The 14,779-nt window shown below is 36.2% G+C and overlaps 1 long non-coding RNA gene across 1 annotated transcript in view; it reads right to left on the bottom strand.

The window, feature by feature from the left end:
* Positions 1-14,235, bottom strand: part of LOC138989883 (uncharacterized) — a 47,080-nt gene extending 32,845 nt beyond the window's left edge. The window contains exon 1 of the long non-coding RNA XR_011466040.1: positions 14,035-14,235. This is a non-coding gene — a long non-coding RNA (uncharacterized lncRNA). The remainder of the gene's footprint in view (positions 1-14,034) is intronic.
* Between the last annotated feature and the right edge of the window lie 544 nt (positions 14,236-14,779).

Genomic DNA, 14,779 nt, shown 5'->3' with positions numbered 1-14,779 from the left:
AACATATCATAGGCTCTTAAGGCAATTTCAAAAGAAGTTCTAGACAAGTGTTGAAAAAATGTAGCATTAGCCAGACTAAATAGTTTCCTAAAATGTTTATATTCTTATCTAGAGAGAATAAATTATAAGAATGAATTATTTTTATTTGTTTCCTGGTGGCCCAGAGGGTAAAGCATCTGCCTACAATGCAGGAGACCTAGGTTCAATCCCCAGGTCGGGAAGATCCCCTAGAGAAGGAAATGGCAACCCACTTCAGTACTCTTGCCTGGAAAATCCCATGGATTGAGAAGCCTGGTAGGCTACAGTCCATGGGGTCGCAAAGAGTCAGACACGACTGAGTGACTTCACTTTCACTTTACTTTCACTTATCCTACCAATACTTCATTATTTGAAAGGAAAATGTAAATATCCCTTTGCTAATAGCAACTATAAACTCTGGACAAAATATTAAAAGCAATGTCTTGAGGGCAGATTCTAAAAAGAAGTTTTCACTAGAAGAAAATATAAATAATACAGTGTATGTTTTCTGTCCCTATGGATTTGGCTCAGTGAAGAGTGGATAAAATTCTTATATTCTGATAGAAATCCCTCTGTTTTGGTGTCCTGAGGAATCAAAGAATGGAGCCAGAAACCAGAAATGGTAGAGAATGTGAGGGAATCATGGAAGACAGAGATGGACAAGGGAATCTTCAAATTGTGTAAATAAACTCTGTGCTGGTCTCTGGATGAGCCTGAACTGTGGGTGCCTGGGGGAAGCTACCAGCAGATCAGCCCAATATGAAAGAATTAAATTTAGATTCGAGATGTCACCCACCATAGGTGAGCCAGAATTTGCAATTGAATCTGACCAAGTCAAATACCTGCAGAAACAAAAGTATTCATTACACTTGAAGGAATACAGCAGAATCTACAGCCTACATTTACAATGTTTAAGATACAACCCAAATTATGTTACATACAGATAACCAAGAAAATATGAGTGATTTTCACAGGGAAAGACAATCAACAGAGCCCAATCTTGAGATGATTCAAAGTTGTAATTATAAGACAATGACTTTAAAGCAGATGATATAGATGAATATTCAATTCAGTGAGGTAAAATAAAATACACTTGTGAAAAAACAAAAGATAGGAAATACTAGCAGATAAAGAGAATACATACAAAACAACCAAACAGAAATTTTAGAAGCAAAAAATACAGTGCTAGAAATCAAATGTCTTTAATTGGACTTAATAGAATGGAGATTACAAAGGAAAATATTCAGTGCACTTGAAAGATAGGTCAATAGAAGTTATTTAGTCTGAACAAAAGAGAGAAAACAGATTAAAAATAAAAATAAATGGCCACAAAGACCTATAGTTGATCAAAATATCCACCATATGTGAAGATGTAGTCCAAAAAGAAAAAGAGACTAAAATGGACAGAAAAAAGTCTAAAAGAATGACTGAAAAGTTCACAAATTTTGTGAATGGAAGATTCTAAAAGCTAAGCAAATTTCAAGCAGAATTACTACCAAAAAAAAAAAAAAAAAAAAGAAACAAAACAAAACACTACTCCTTATCTACCAAGAATTAACACATTATACTCAAACTAGTGGCAAATGAAAGATAAGAAAAAAAAATCTTAAGAAAATTGAAATTATTATTTAAAATTAACAAGTAAAAGAAAAATAGTTGAGAGGAAAAGATATGAACAGATACTCATAGAAGATAAAACCAAAAATGGTCAATAAAAAAACAAGTATATGTTATTTATTAATAATCAAGGAGATTCTAATTAGGTGACAGTAAGATAACATTTTATTTCCAAAAGATGAGCAAAAATTAAGATACCTGACAATATAATCTCTAAGTAAGAATGAAGATTTATGGAACTCACATTGCTGTGAGAGGTAAATTGGTAAAACCGTGTTACATAGAAATTTTACAAGATCATATAAATTAAAGATGCAAATATACTACTCTAGCAATTTTACTTACAGACATATACATAGAACATTTATTTTACAAATGCATAGTATTATGCGTAAATATATTTTACAACATTGCTGATAATATAAAATATCATCAAAAGGGATGAATCTATTATGTTATCTTCACAAAAAGAATATTATATGGCAGTGAAACAAAACTTAAAGCAGCTGTTTTTATAGATCAAAATAAGTATATCTCACAAGCATAATGTTAAAAAAACTGCATTTATATAAAAATTTTAAACATATACTATGAAACTATACAATTAACCCTTGAACAACATGGGTTTGAACTGCATAGGTCCACTTATATGTGAATTTTTTTCAATAAATTAGCAAAATTTTTGAATATTTGCAACAATTTTTAAAAACCCAGAGATGAATTGGCATAGCCTAGTAATATAAAAAAAAATTAAGAAAAGTTAGGTATGTCATGAATGCATAAAATATATGTAGATACTAGTCTGATCATTTGTTACCAAACATATACACAAATGTGTTATAAAAAGTTAAACTTCATGAAAATATGCATGAAACATTTACAGACTATGAATGATGCAATTAACAGTGGAGAGAAGTGTAAACAAGTATAAAGATGCAGTATTAAATCATAATTGCATAAACTGTAGTCTATACTATACCACTGTAATAATTATGTAGCCACCTTCTATTGTAGTGAGCTCAAGTGTTGGGAGTAACTGCTTATAACATGGTATGATGCTAACAATCTCCATGTGAGCAGTTTGTCTCTTCAGTAAATTGCATACGGCAGTAGAAGGTGATCTCTCACAGTTCTTCTGTATTATTCATCATGTTTGGTGCAATACCGTAAATCTTGAATAGAACCATGGAATGCAGATGAAGTGCCACTAGTGATACTGGTATTCCCAAGAAGCAGAGAAAAGTCATGACATTAAAGAAAAAGTTGAGTTGCTTGATGTGTACCATAGATAGAGGTCTGTAGCTGTGTTTGCACATCATTTCAAGATAAAGATAAATTTAACATGAGAACCGTTGGGAAAAAAAGAATATTCATGAAGCCATCACTACAGTTACTCCAGTGGGTGTGAAAACTGCATTATTTTGAAATACATTTTGCTCTTGTATTCAAAATGCAACTTTTATGTGGGGACAGGATTGACATACCTATGGACATAAGAAAGATATACTGATGGACTCTTGTATAATTTGAGAAAAATTGAAGTCATTATATGACAAACAGCAAAGTGAAGGAGAAGGATATACACCTGGAGAATTCAATGCCGGTAAAAGGGTGGTTTGATCATTTTAGGAAGAGGTTTGGCTTTAAAAATGTTAAGATAACAGGAGAAGCAGCTTCTGTTGACCAAGAGGCAGCAGAGGAGTTATTAGATGCCATTAAAAAAAAATCATCAAGAATAAAGGATATCTGTGTGAACAGACTTTTTATGCAGATGAAAATTCCCCTATTATGGAAAAAGAAATTGCCATAAGGATATTTGTTAGTAACAAAGAGAAGTGTACATCATCATTTATGTCAGGAAGGGATAAGCTAACTTGACTCTTTTGTGCACACACAACTGGTTTATGATCCAGGCCACCCTTATAGTCTCTAAGCCTTGAAGGAAAAAATTATACAACAGCTGTGGTCTATTGGTTGTGTAACAGGAAGGCTTGGGCAATGAGAACTTTTTCTTGAAGTTTTTATTCAAGGGAAAAAAAAAAGGCTTTTTCTTGAATGGCTCCACTGATGCTTTGTCCCTGAAATCAGGAAGCATCTTGACAGTAAGGCACTGCTTGAAGTTTTTTTTTTTTTTTTTTAATATTGGACAATGCCCTTGGCCATCCAGAATTCTATGAGATTAACAATAAAGTCATCAAAGTGGTCTACCTGCCCCCACTGCAATCTCTAATTTTGCCCCTAGATCAGGGGGTCATAGGACATTTAAGGTCATTACACATGGTACTCTATGGGAAAGACTGTCAGCGTTATGGAAGAAAACACTGACAGAGTATATGAATGTCTGTAAGGATTACACCATTGAAGATGCCATCATTGTTACAGAAAAAGCCGTGAAAGCCATTAAGATTGAAACAATAAATTCTTGCTGGAGAAAACTGTGTCCAGATGCTGTGCATGACTTCACAGGATTTATGGCAGAGCCAATCAAGGAAATCATGGAGGAGACTGTGGATGTTGGGGGAAAAAAAAATATATGTGCTGTGGGGAAAGGGTTTCAGGATATGCATCTTGGAGAAATTCAAGACCAAATAGAAATCACCCCAAAGGAATTAATAGAAGAGGACCTGATGGAGATGAGGGCTCCTGAACCAGTGCCAAATGATGAGAAGAAGACATAGAGAAAAACAACACCAGGACACAAACTGACACCAGACAATCAGGCAGAAGGGTTCCAGTTATTCAAGACTGCTTTTGACTCTCTTTAATGACATGGACCCTTCTATAATATTGGCACTGAAACTAAAGTAAATAATGGGAGGAGAATTGGTACCATATTGAAACATTTTGAGAGAACTTAAAAAGCAAAAAGTCAGACAGAAATTACGATATATTTCCCGAAATTTACACATATTGTGCCAGCCTCTTCTGCACACCCTTCCATCTCCTCCACTTCTTCCACTCTGCCACCCCTGAGGCAGCAAGGCCAACCCCTCCTCCCCAGGTTATTGAAAATGAGGATGGTGAGGATGAAGGATCCACTTCCACTTAATGAATAATAAATAAGTATCATGACAGTTAATAAAATTATGTTGTGCATGTGTATGTTGTCTTGTGAAAATCTGATAACTGTATGGCAAGAATGGTATGAGACAATTTTGTGTTATCATCATTGTCACCTAAATACTTATCATTCAGAACACTGTAAGCAAAATTTGCATTGAAATAGATAGCTTCTCCTTCCATAGGCACAAGGAGAGTGATATTTAATACAAATTAATTGTGTGTTATTTTTCTTACAGTTTTGTAACTTTGCTTTCAAAGAATTGCATTACTGTACAGCATGCCTCTCTCTCTTGTAACTGGTGAGACTACCTATCAGCCCATCATTACAGGTAAGTGGGGTTTTTTTTTTACTATAATGATGTTTCTAATACTGTTAGAATACCATAAATATTTTATAACAACTCATTCTTTAACATATAAACTAGGCTACCATAGAATAGTCATGTTGTTTCTTGATTATCAGTGCATGAATCATTATACCTGTAAATAAATATGAATTTCTTTTTCACATCATCTTTATACTTTTGATTCTAGTGTTTGTAATACTTATAACATCTACAATGTTTGTACCATATAAGATAATATTGATGCAAGTATTGACAGATAATTCATCTTGAAAACAGATGATGTAAACTTAAGGTATCAATAAGTATAATACAGTATTGTTGTTTTCTTTTTGATTTTCTTTCCTCTAGCTTATTGTAAGAATACAGGATATAAGATATACATAAAATATATATATGTGTGTGTGTTAATACATAAACACATACAAAATATGTGTTAATAGACTCCCTATATTGACATTATGGTTTCCAGTCAATAGTAGGCTGTTTATCATTAAGTTTGGGGGCAGTCAAAAGTTATACGTGCACTTTGAACTGTGCAGTAGTCAGCACTCCTACCCCATGCATTGTTCCAGGATCAATTGTACATTGTATGTATGTGTCCATATATCTATAGTAAAATTATCAACAAATTCATAAAATTTTAATAATAAACACTAAATTCAGTATAGTGATTTTTTAAAGGGGGCTGATCCAACCAATGGAGGAGTCACAGCATAGGAAGGAGAACAGTCAAGGCTGTTAAACTGATCCAGTAAGACAGAATCACTTGAACTCAAAAATTAGAGAGCTGAAATCTAAACCCTGAGTTTTTTAAAAAAATTAACCAGTTGAACCTAATCCATTAGTTAGAGCTCTCATAATTAATAAGCAAATGTATCACTTTTCATTATGTGAAAATCCTCAAACTGAGATTGAACTTCCCTTGTTATCAGACAAAAGGAGGCCCTGTCTCCTCACCTTGTTGCAAGGCTATGTAACAGCACTCATCTGTCATCAGTTTTTATAACTAAACAAACCACACAGTTATTTACATAAAGTTCAACACAAAGCAGCAATGAGAAAACATATCAATGTACTGGATTTGATGATAGCTTAACTTCTGCAAAATATTTGAGTCACGCGATTTTGGCAGCTAAAAATCTTTTCCGCATGTTGATCTTTTTCTAATATATAACCCTGAGAAGTGAGACTTCATTAATATCATTTGCAAACTCAATATCTGGATACATCTATTCTACCAACATTTCATTTTAAATAGCACACTTCACACCTGAAAAATTGCCTATCTTGATATGCTGCTGCTGCTGCTAAGTCACTTCAGTCGTGTCCGACTCTGTGCGACCCCATAGATGGCAGCCCACCAGGCTCCCCCATCCCTGGGATTCTCCAGGCATGAACACTGGAGTGGGTTGCCATTTTCTTCTCCAATGCATGAAAGTGAAAAGTGAAAGTGAAGTCGCTCTAACTTCCTAACAATTCTCTGCACATATTTCAGTGTGATGCTTATCATCCAGAGGTCTTAGAATGTTCAGTCATGTCAACACACTAAACATGTATATTTATATATGCATGTGCACATACACACACACACACACACACACACACACACATACATATAGGAGTAGAAAATGACATCCCACTCCAGTATCCTTGTCTGGAAAATCCCAAGGACAGAAGAACTGGAGGGCCTCAGTCCATGGGGTTGCAAAGAGTCAGACACGACTGAATGACTGAGCATGCATGCAGGTACATGGTTTGCTATGTCCTCCTCCAGGGGATCTTTCCAACCCAGGGACTGAACTCACACCTCCTGTACATCTTTCTTTGCAGGCAATTCTTTACCACTAAGCCACCTGGGATGGAGAAGGAAATGGCAATCCACTCCAGTGTTCTTGCCTTGAGAATCCCAGGGACGGGGGAGCCTGGTGGGCTGCTGCCTATGGGGTTGCACAGAGTTGGACACGACTGAAGCGACTTAGCAGCAGCAGCAGAGCCACCGGGGAAGTGTGTGTGTGTGTGTGTGTGTGAGAGAGAGAGAGAGAGAGTGTGTGTACAAAAATACTGAAAACTCTTTATTCAGTAGTTTACAGATTTTCTTCTTCATAACTAATGCTTGGGATGAAGTGCCTCAAAATCTACTGGAGGTAAAATAGAAAAGCAAAGAGATTAAAAAAATGCTATTAGTCTTGTTCTACTCTATTTATAAAGGGAAGCTCAGATATATGATTACTGGGGTTTCCTATATACACTTTTCCAGTGAGGAAAAGAAGTTTCAAAAACTACTACTTTGCACATGCAATTGGAGCTCCAACCTAAACTAAGCATAAGAGCTTATTCAGAGCATGACATTCTGTGAGTCAAGATTGAAACCAATGAGTAATTATTCTAAAGGAAACTTCACTGTTGAGAAAAAAATGTTTTCAAACTCAGATCTAAAACAAAAATTATAGAGCATAGAATAAAGACAAATGCTGAAAAAAAAACTGTAGTAATTTGAAGAACTTAACAGCAATGGAACAGAGCTATATGTATTTTAAATCTGTTATATCCAAGAATACACAATTAGATGTATAAACAAAAATAATTGATTTTAAAAAGTATCAATGTGAAATCCAGTAGAAAAATAGTCATAAAAATAAGACATCAGTAGACTATACATAGGAGAATGGCACATATAAAAAGAAAATTTTTACTTGGATTGAAAGACTGAAAAAATCTTTCAAAATGCATCACAGATAATACTAGAAAAAATACAACAAAATTTGGGACACTGAAAATAATAAAAGTTTCAGATCCTGCTAAAGGCAGTCCCTGAATATATGAATAGAAATAACGGGATTGAAGTAAAAGGATAATATATATTGTTTCTTTTGAGATAAATCAAAATACGTATGCTCAAACTGAGTTGGCTCAGTATGTGTCAATAGTATAACTGAGAATTTTAAGAAAAATCTTGAAGAAAAATGGCATATAACTAAAGAGGAATTAAAATCTTGATACATATATATTTATGTACTTTCAGCTTCAAATTCACTCTTGGTTACCTGGTATCTGAAAATAGAGATGGACTCTTTAAAATATTTTTCTTTACCAGTTGGTATGATGTTAAACTTTGAGGCATGGCAGAAGATGTACAAATAGCAAATTTGCACATGAGAATTTGGAACCTTTACTTCTAGGAATGGAATCAATGGACATTTTCCTTTTCCTTCTGCAAAGTATAACCAAAAACGTTAGACATAATTTATTAAAGAAACTGAAGAGACTCTAAATAGTGGAGAGAAGACAGACGGACTGGCAACCTCAGAACCTGAGGAACAATATGGTGAGGAGTTCCCTTAGTTTTCTTTTCAACGCATATATCCCAGTCTTAGAAGCCAGCAGCCTGGAAATATCTAAAGGCACCAACGAACTGAAAGCTTCCATGAGAGGCTGTTCCTTCTAGCCAAAGGGCAGGGAATGGGTAGTCTAGCAAGAGAGAAAACTTCAAAATAATAACCACTCTACTTTAAGCAAACACCACTGAAACAGCTGTGTCCCTACCTGCACCATTACCAGCAAAGGCCAGTGGGAAGTTTAGACTTCTGCTTTCAAGAGGCTGTAATGAGACACCCAATACCTTGCCAAGTTGGTATGAGAGAAGGCGACGTGGGAAGCCAGGGCTTTCATCCCTTTCAGCTGATAGCAAGGTAACATTTCTTTTCTTCAGTATTAGTGGGACCATGTAGGTAGCCTGGAATTCCACCATCACTCAAGAGTATCACTCATGATGCCCTCCTGCGTTGGAGTCACCGGAAGCCTAGTGAAGAGTCAGGACTTTCCCAATTGCTTAGTGGTAATGAGACTGCCCCAAGTAGACTGTCAGTGGAGATCACAAATACGCATAAAACTCTCATCCCCGGAACGTGGTGAGTGTAAATGAAGGTTGAGTAGGAAATCTACATTTCCTTTGCCACCTGTCAATTATTTGCCTTTGCCAATTCTCCAGGTCAAACTACTGCAGTGGGTAACCTTTCCCTTCTCCAGGGGATCTTCCCAACCCAGGGATTGAACTGAATCTCCCGCATCACAGGTAGATTCTTTACCAACTCAGTTATCAGGAAAGCCTTGCCATCTGACATTAATGCAAAAGCACCCCTGCTGAAAAAGCTATAAGAAAAGACACACTCAAAGGTAATGCAGATAAGTGAAAGTGAAGTCGATCAGTTGTGCCCGACTCTTAGCAACCCCATGGACTGTAGCCTACCAGGTTCCTCCGTCCATGGGATTTTCCAGGCAAGAGTACTGGAGTGGGTGCCATTGCCTTCTCCGACATGTTTTGGTACATTTACATATAAATCATTTCTTTGAAGCAATTGTAAACAGTACTGAATTTGAAAAAAATTTGGTTTCTACTTATTGTCAGTAAATAGAAAATACATAAAAATTCATTTTTTATTGCTCATATATCTTAGTGAACTAATACAGTAGTTCTAGAAATTTTGTTGTAGGCTTTTTGGAGTCTTCTATGTAGACAATCATATGATCTGCAGATTTCTATTTCCTCTAATTTGTGCTTTTATATATTTTTTTTTCTTGCAGTGACTACAGTTTGTAGTAGTTGTAGTCGTAAAAAATATTCAAATTACCCAAAGTAAGGCAGCAAAGAGAAAACAGTGATGAAAAAGTAGGTGTGGGGGGGGTGGTGCGGGGAAGCAGGCATAAGCTTTGATGAAACAATAATTGCCAATGTAAATCATCTAAATACACCAATTAAAAGACAGAGATTGACAGAGTAAAGTAATATGGCTCATCTATATGTTGTCTCTAAGAAACTCACTTAAATATAGCAATATAGATAAGTTTAAAAGTAAAGACAGAAAAAAATATGTCACACAACATTGATCAAAGGAAAGTTTAGTTCAGTTCAGTCGCTCAGTCCTGTCTGACTCTTTGGGACCCCATGAACAGCAGCATGCCAGGCCTCTCTGTCTATCACCAACTCTTGGAGTCTACCCAAACCTATGTCCATTGAGTCCGTGATGCCATCTCATCCTCTGTCGTCCCCTTCTCCTCCTGCCCTCAATCTTTGCCAGCATCAGGGTCTTCTCTAATGAGTCAGCCCTTCGCATCAGGTGGCCAAAGGATTGGAGTTTCAGCTTCAATATCAGTCCTTTCAATGAACACCCAGGACTGATCTCCTTTAGGATGGAGTGGTTGGATCTCCTTGCAGTTCAAGGGACTCTCAAGAGTCTTCTCCAACACCACAGTTCAAAAGCATCAATTCTTCGGTGCTCACATTCTTTATAGTCTAACTGTCACATCCATACATGACTACTGGAAAAACCGTAGCCTTGATTATACGGACCTTTGTTGACAAAGTAATGTCTCTGCTTTTTAAAATGCTGTCTAGGTTGGTCATAACTTTCCTTCCAAGGAGTAAGCGTCTTTTAATTTCATGGCTGCAATTACCATCTGCAGTGATTTGGAGCTGAAAAAAATAGTCAGCCATTGTTTCCTCATCTATTTGCTATGAAGTGATGGGACCAGATGCCATGATCTTCGTTTTCTGAATGTTGAGCTTTAAGCCAACTTTTTCACTCTCCTCTTCCACTTTCATCAAGACGCTCTTTAGTTCTTCTTCACTTTCTGCCATAAGGGTGGTGTCATCTGTGTATCTGAGGTTACTGATATTTCTCTCGGCAATCTCGATTCCAGCTTGTGCTTCATCCAGCCCAACGTTTGTCATGATGTACTCTGCATAGAAGTTAAATAAGTAGGATGACAATATTCAGCCTTGACGTACTCCTTTTCCTATTTGGAACCAGTCTGTTGTTCCATGTCCAGTTCTAACTGTTGCTTCCTGACCTGCATACAGATGTCTCAGGAGGCAGGTCAGGTGGTCTGGTATTCCCATTTCCTTCAGAATTTTCCACAGTTTATTGTGATCCACACAGTCAAAGGCTTTGGCATAGTCAATAAAACAGAAATAGATGTTTTTCTGAAACTCTCTTGCTTTTTTGATGATCTTACAGATGGTGGAGATTTGATCTCTGGTTCCTCTGCCTTTTCTAAAATCAGCTTGAACATCCGGAAGTTCACTGTTCACATATTGCTGAAGCCTGGCTTGGAGAATTTTGAGCATTAGTTTACTAGCGTGTGAGATGAGTGCAATTGTGTGGTAGTTTGAGCACTGCCTTTCTTTGGGATTGGAATGAAAACTGACCTTTTCCAGTTCTGTGGCTACTGCTGAGTTTTCCAAATTTGCTGACATATTGAGCAAAGGAACGTAGGAATGGCTATATTAATGCCAGGTAAAGTAGACTTTAGACATAATAAAAGTGTTTATCCACTGAAAATACATAGCAGTCTTAAATCTGTATGCACCAAAAACAGATTTGCAAAATATATGAAATACTGATATAACTGGAAGGAGAAAATTTAAAAGCTTATAATTATAGTTAGAAACTTCAATACCCTTCACAAAAGAATTTATAGAACATACAATCAGCAAGAATATGAAGTAATTCAACAACACCATCGAGTAACATCTACAACAGCAAATTACACATATACCAAGATAGATTATATGCTGGATCATAAAATAAATCTCAAAGGAGTGTGTTCAGCTATCATAGAATCAAACTAGAAATCAATAATGTAAGATAACAGGAAACAAACACTTGGAAACAAAACAACACACTTTAATCCATGGGTCAAAGAGGAAGTCTCAAGGGAAATAAAATAGTTTGAACTGAATGAAAGTGAAAACAGTACTTACCACAGCGGGCAGGACACGGCTAAAATAGTGCTGAAAGGAAAATTTATAGCACTAAATGCGTACATTAGACAAGAAGAGCCTGTAATTTAACCTTCCACTTCAAGAACCTAGAGAAAAAGTGCAAAATAAACCCAAAACAAGGAAAATAAAGGAAATATAAGAATAGAAATCAATAAAATGTATGGCATAAAAATATTAGAGAAAGTAAATGAAACAAATAAATGGTGCTTTGAAAACATCGATAAATTGGCAAATTTCTACCAAGACTGAGAAAGAAGAAAAGAGAATACACAATTAACAATTTCAGGAATGAAGCAGGTGGTATCGTTACAGATTCTGCAAACATGGAAAGGACAAAAAAGGAAGGCTATGAACAACTCCAGGGCTTTCTTGGTGGAGCAGTGGTAAAGAATTCACCTGCAGTGCAGGAGACAACGGTTCCATCCCTGGGTTGGGAAGATCCCCTGGAGAGGGAAAGTGGCAACCTACTCCAGTATTCTTGCCTGGGAAACTCCATGGACACAGAAGCCCGGTGGGCTACAATCCATGGGATTGCAAAGAGTTGGACATGATTTAGCCACTAAACAACAACACAACAATGAACAACTCCACATACACAAACTTGACAACTTAGACAAAATGTACCAACTCTTCAAAAGCTAATAACTACTATAACTCACTCAATGTGAAATAAATAACTTAAATAGTATTATTAATAAGAACATTTAATATGAAATGTATTCATTAATTCACTTTTCATATAAATAAGTCAATAAATGTGACTTTTTGAATTGATCTTGGTTGTTTTTACTCATTTGCTTATGTATTTATTTCTGGCAACGATTTTCACAGCTTGGGACCCTAGCAGTTTGTGCAGATGTAACCTCAGATGCATTGAATTAAATGATATGATATGATATATTATGATATAATATATGATATGTTATATTATGTATTATATTATGTTATATGATTTCAAATAGTGCACTTCTCTACTGATAAAGAAATGGTAACCATATGAAATAAAAAGCTCTCCTAAAAAGAGCAGAATAAGCAGACAATCTCTTCTATGGGTTCATTCCTTTGATCTTGCTTTAAAAAAAAAAAAGGCACTTTGTTTCTCATGGTTGCTTCCTTTCAAGTGAACCAGCAGATGCCCTTTGAACCCCTATTCATGGCAAGACTGTGCTTTCACAAAAGGCTATTATCTGGAAGCTTCCTTATCAGTGCCACGGTAAGCTCCTGGACCATATTATCATTGTCTCCAGACTGAGAAGAAAAAATGGACAACAGTAACAACTAAGTTTTAAGTTCTTAAAAGTCTTTTAAAGTTACAGGCAACCACGGGCCTAAAACAAAACATAACAGAAGCCCACTCATCCTTTCATATATTCTGGCAAGAACAGCTGAAACAAAATGTCACGCACTTAACTGGTATGTGGAAGCCTAGAATGTAAATATGAAAAGTGTAAGAATTTTTATAGCTTTCCAACTATGGGAGATAAGTAGTATCTTTGTAATGCGAAGAGAGCCATTTTCATTATCACAGGGCCTTGACAAGTAGCTTCCCACACAGCTTATCAAGCCGAATGCCACTAATACAGCCAGAATACTGATTCTATTCATGCTTTTGTTATGTCTGAAGAGTGAATTTCATGCAGTGGGTGAAATGAATGCACTGACAAACTGATAGGTCTCCAAAATGGCTATTGATAAAAAACAAGGTTGATAAACAGATTCTCAGCTTTCTGCATGGCTTTGGGAACACTTATTTTTCACCGTGACAGGAATTATTGTCGTCTCTATGCCCTTCCCAATAAAGCCACAGTCCCTATTACTCTCATCAAATTGTGACTTTTGACTTCAGTTTGTCCTACAAAGGATGACTCTTTCTACATATCCCAGGCCTGGTCGGGTTTTAAAAGTAGAACAGAAGCAGATATGACAACCTATATTTGAGTAATGCTTGGTCACTTATAAATGGCTTTCATGTTCACTATCCTGTCTTAAGTGTTAGTCGCTCAGTCGTGCCCGACTCTTTGCGACCTCATAGATTCAAGCCCACTAGGCTCCTCTGTCCATGAGATTTTCCAGGCAAGGATACCGAAGTGGGTTGCCATTTCCTCCTCCAGGGATCCTGTCTTAGCCCCCTGCAACTGTGAACTGGAACTGTTATCTCAGTTAACAGATAAGAAATTGAGGGAGGGAGTGGAGATGGTGAGCACTTACCCGAGATCCCAGGTCTTTTTCTATGATTTCTGTCTGCTTGGGTTTTGTTTCTTTTATTTTCATACAGAGTGGCCTGGCTGCAACGGGAACCTAGAAACTTTGTAGGCGCAGCTCAACTCTGTTGTCTTCCCACTGCATTCTTTGGTTTTCTTGATTCTAATGTTTTCAACACATCACCTTTTGACCTCATGACTCCATTTCTCCTTTCATTATAGACTTGGCCTATATAACAATTCCAGCACACCAGAAACCCTGGATATGTATTTGCTGAAAGAATAAAAGACCAAATAAAAGGATGAATATAAATATATAACAAGTTGTTTATGTGTTTATTCGATGCTTAAGTATCAGGTGCTCTTTCTCTGATTCAGTAATTACTTTTTGTCCTTAAGATGTTACTCTAGGGGTGAGTGCAATTATTTGGTGAATGGTTACAGGATAAAATGTTACCAAATAAAACATCATCACTTTATATAATAAAATCTTTTTTTCTCTCCTTTGCCAAAAATACAGTTCAAAGTAAAAAGGAGTTTGGAATTTTTATTTATTTTGCACTACAGAAGTCAAACAATATAAATCATGTGAATGCATAGACACGCACATAACTCCAACTATCCTATGTACTTTTCCATTTTCCCTTCTGAAATTGTTTCTGTCAATATTTTTGATTTAGATCCAACCAAAAGGGGAGAAAAAGAAAGATTTAATCAGAAGATTGTCAAATGCCTGCATATGCCTAAGAATT

The sequence above is a fragment of the Bos mutus genome, chromosome 1 (genome assembly GCF_027580195.1).
Source record: "Bos mutus isolate GX-2022 chromosome 1, NWIPB_WYAK_1.1, whole genome shotgun sequence".
Lineage (NCBI taxonomy): Eukaryota > Metazoa > Chordata > Mammalia > Artiodactyla > Bovidae > Bos > Bos mutus.
The sequence above is the reverse complement of the archived record's forward strand: the minus strand, read 5'-3'. Positions and strand labels throughout refer to the sequence as shown.